The following is a 4,686-nucleotide window of genomic DNA, read 5'->3' on the forward strand; positions in this document are numbered from 1 at the left end:
TAACGTTGCAAGTAACACTCGTAGAAGAAAGAGAATACTTAAAAATCTCTTTTCTTTCTTTTTAGAATAGTAGGCTACAGTCAAGTTCCACCGGAATTGCAATGAATTTTTCTAAGTCTTTCCTTCCACGATTCCTTTGATTTCTTTTTAATACTTTTTCCAAGTTTTGTACGACCATAGTTCCGTTGACATGTTTTGAAAGCGCCTCCGTTCCTCGACCTCTCGACAATAAAAATACTCACGCAGGTTTGTGACTAATATAGTTCTGAATGGTAGCGTTGAATTGAAAAGGGACGGCGAAAGTTATTGTTCAGCACTGCATTCTTATATTCATACGAGGTGCAGCAGGGCACAGTTGCTGGTTTCCAGTCGTGTCCTTGTATACTTGAAGTTACACTCTGCTGTATATGTCCTCCTACTGGGCTGTTCACGACCGTCTCTTAACGTCGCCAAGGTCAAAGAATGCGCAGTTCTGAATTTATTTTTTTCAATTAATACGAAAGGAAACTAGCGTGAGCTGGGAAACCTGGAAACCCCAACATATAGGAGCCTAGCTGCTGCCTAGGACGATATCAAAAGCTATTTTTCTGAGGCTTAATTACGCGCTCGCATGTCGCCTCTGCAGCAAAGCGGTGAATGGAGTGAGAATGAAAGCGGCGATGGTCGGTATTCATTTTCCAAAGTAAATTGGGCGAATAAAAACTAAAGGGAATCAGACAAGATAATTCGTTTTGGAACAAATTCATATATATGCTCTTGGACTCTGTGAACCTTATTCGTTTCTGAGCTGTTACATCTCTCTGGAAATTTCTAAAGATGGCATCCAGCTTGTTAAGAAAAAAGGAATCCCACTAATAAAGCTACTTGGTTCATTACGGTCTTATACAACATTCTTCATCAAATCTTTTGAAGTTACGCAAAATCACGAGAGTCGTCTTAAGATTGTCAGGAGCACCTCAATTCCAACTGCTCTGACGAAGAGTCGTATACTGTTACATTGTGCAGCACTTATCATGTTTCTTTAAGTTCCTTTTCATTGCCTCGTTTACAAATGACACGACATCTTCACGAATCGCGGCTTGTTTTTCATTTTATTAACTAATCTCTTTTCTTATAAAAAAAAGCACCAAGTAATATTTTTAGAAAATAAAAAAAAAAAAAAAATTCATTACTTCCCGATGACATGTATAGAGTCCCTGCCAGCCCTTCATTGCATCGCGTGAATCAACACCGTTGTCCTGTGCCCCTCAAACAATTCGTGGTAGTAATCGATGGAGACGCGCCGCTTTTCACGTCGCGTTGTTACTGTCGGCGATTATTTATACGACCTCGATCCCCTGTCGACGTAAATCAGTAAAGAAAAAGAAGAAGAAGAAGAAAAAACGAGCAAAGCATCAGAAACACGGACACCCTAGATTGATGACGGCTATGCAGCGGTGCCTTTTTCATAATCGATTCAGCTCTGCTTATATAGTACTAGCTGTGTATAGCGTTTCACCCTGTTTCTCCAAGTTGCCTTGGGATTTAACTCGGCACGGCTGGCCCGCGCGACAGCCTCACCAGCACCAGACCACGAACCCGCCGAAGACCGAGGAGCGCCCTCCGACTTTTAAGTGCAACATTTTCCGCCGCAAAAGACGTCGACGATAGACTTGTTCTTTTAAGACCTTGTTTTGATTTACGGTTCGTTAACCTGATGTTTTTATCATACAGCCAAGTGTGTGTGCGCGGTGGGTTTTACCAAACGGGTCGGCTTCCAGCTATAGCTATGTAGCTCCGAGTAAACAATCCCGCAGCACAATCTTGAATTCCCAGCGAGTATTACATTCATTTTCTATCGTGTTTTCTTTGCCCCCGGATTCATTTCGAGGGAATGTCTTCAGTGATTATGGCTCGCAAACACGACCATGAAACGGATAATTGAATCAATATCTTTGACATTTTCACACGTGTCAAGGGCCCACAGCAGCACTGGGTGCAAAGCGCTATGACAACAGCATATGCGGATTTTTTTGCGAAATATATTGATTTGGCTACTCATATTTGGAGCTTCGGTGTTTGGTTATACACGCTCATTGGGACCTTTAAGCGCCTGGCGGAGACCGAACGACCTCTAAGAAAATGGTTGAACGTCTTGTCAGTAAAGACAATCAGTTGCCTGATGACGTCCAAAAGCTTTTTTAAGGGTGCTAAACTCATTGACGTCTTATAAAATGTGTGTTCCCTAACACTCTGAGTCTTGACAGGAAGCATGCAGTGCAGGAGAGTCAAGTATGCCGTCAGTCAAAGTCTGCCGTTGTAACATTAGTGTGGACTACGGCGGGTCGTGACTTTTGCTGAGGTCCTCGACATTTTATTAGCTCAGCGGTTATACCGCTGATAACAGACAGGCCGACTTGAGTAGTGCTGGACTCGTCGTGACTATAGACGTTGAGGGACGCGAATAATGTGCTGGACAGCACGCCGTGGATTTCAGAGTTCGAATACGACAGGCGACCGTCGAAATCTGTCATATTACTTAGACGTGCCTATACTATGCAGTCTACTATGTCTCTCGGATTTTAACGCATTCATTAAATCATTAATGACCATTTCTGTCAAGGAGCATTCTCGTAAAATTTCTCGGGAACTCAGTTGATCATTTCAAACTATCCAATAATATATTTATTTCAGATACATTTTTGATCAAAAGAGACGATAGACTCTATTCAGCATTGCAACCGTAATTTCGACTTGAAAATAAAATTAACGATGCGTAAACAAGCCTCTTATATTCATATCAAGTTATGCAAGATTCGTTTTCTTGCTTTACGATTTATGAAAGAGAAAACGCAAAAAGTTTCTATTTGGAAAAAAAAGTTGAAAAAACGATTTAATTCATAGTGGGTTGTATCTTCTTTCCCGGAAGATTGTAACCGAATGCTACATTTCTTAAGATAGTGTAAGGCTGCTGTAATAGTGCTAGGATACGGCTCTGATCTATTTCTTATAAACAAAAGCTTTTTACGTAATTGGGTCGATACAGCTGTCTCTCAATTCATCGATAAATAATCCCGCATTCGGCAAAGGCGATAAAGAATTCGGATCCATAACAGTTTCGATTTCAATGTGCATGAAAACCTTTTAGCCCCAGCAACACGAAAAGGAAATAAGAGCCCGCTACTGAGCTATTATATATATCGCCGACAAAATAATCTTGGAAATAATGGTCTAGGAGGAGTCGGCGTGTTCTATATACACCCAAGATTGATTATTCCACCCCTAATCAGCATAATCGGCAAAGTGAAGACTAGAGGTCAGTCGGATCTCCTTTCCATATAAGTGTCTATATTCTCCTTTTTTGCTTTTCTTCCTCTTTTGTATTTGCATACAAAATAAAACTTAAAGTAGATAGACGGTACTCGGACTTGCGCGTGCGCGTCACAAACTTTGCTGGTGTTGCTGTGACATTTCGGAATTGTTGTGTCTGACCAATATAACGGCACATGATAAATTTGGTGGCACTAAGCACTACGAGTTTTCTTTCCAGGTTGTCCTCTAATTCTTCTGTTGTTACAAAGTTCTAAGTTATTACTCCGCGTCAGGCTTTTTGTAGAATTAAATTTTTCTAGAGCGTGTGCACTCTCACAGCTGTATAGACCGTTATATACCCTAATTAGGAGTAACCTGAACACATACGCTTGCAAGGTCGCCGAAAGAGGGGAGGGAGAAAAAAACGAACTTAAAAGTTGGTTAGAAAACTACAGAGCTCGACCAAGCCTAACTAGTTTGTATTGAAGTTGTTCGACTCTCGATCCACTTGAAAAGTTTTCAAAACGCTCCTGTATGGACTAAAACTCGAGCGTGTGTAAAGGGAGGAAGAACAGATGGAAACATACGGGGGGGGGGGGAGGGGGGCTCAACGATTCCCTATAAACGAGCCTTGTTATTATTAGTTGTATTTGTAGTGTATAGTGATGTATAGTCTAAATATGAAACGGTCCATTTTGTATAATAAGAAAACATACAGTTAATAATAAGCCATCAGCTGCTCAACAAGAATGACTAGTTAGTATAGCCTCGAAGGCAGCGCACAAATGTGAAATCAAACGCAGGACCATTCTCATTACCAACGACTTCATCGCTTCATCCCATGCAGCTCGAAAATGTGTCTCTCCATTTTGTCGATTAATTGAATTCTAAGGGACAATGCTATTTTAAGATTTTTTTTTTTCATAGAGGTTTTTTTTATTATAGCTGCCGGTGAGTTGCAAAAGTCATTCTTCGATGTTTTTCCTATCGATTCGCTTTCTGAGTTGATATTATAACTGTAGCAAGAAGATCGAAAAGATGAAATTGGTATAGCTATATTAAGCCCCTCTCGATTTTTCTATTATTTGTTTATTCTGCTATCCCTTGGTGGAAACCTTTGGAAAAAGGACAGGTTTAAATATACACGCGGTAATCCCCAGCAGTTCAAATCTCTTCTGGACCTTTTGACTATAAAACGGTATCTTTTTCACGGTTCTATTGGGCGCGGTGATGCACAGCGACAAGCCGGCAACGGTTGCTGTACTCGTTTTACTGTGCATAGTGCTGCACTAGACGCGCGGCGCTACAACACAGAGGGTAGTCGCAGAGACGTCTACTGCTAGTGCGTAGTATACAATTCCTAGCTTAAAGATTGGGGGAAATATATAGAAAGAG

This window comes from Daphnia pulicaria, chromosome 8 (assembly GCF_021234035.1).
Source record: "Daphnia pulicaria isolate SC F1-1A chromosome 8, SC_F0-13Bv2, whole genome shotgun sequence".
Lineage (NCBI taxonomy): Eukaryota > Metazoa > Arthropoda > Branchiopoda > Diplostraca > Daphniidae > Daphnia > Daphnia pulicaria.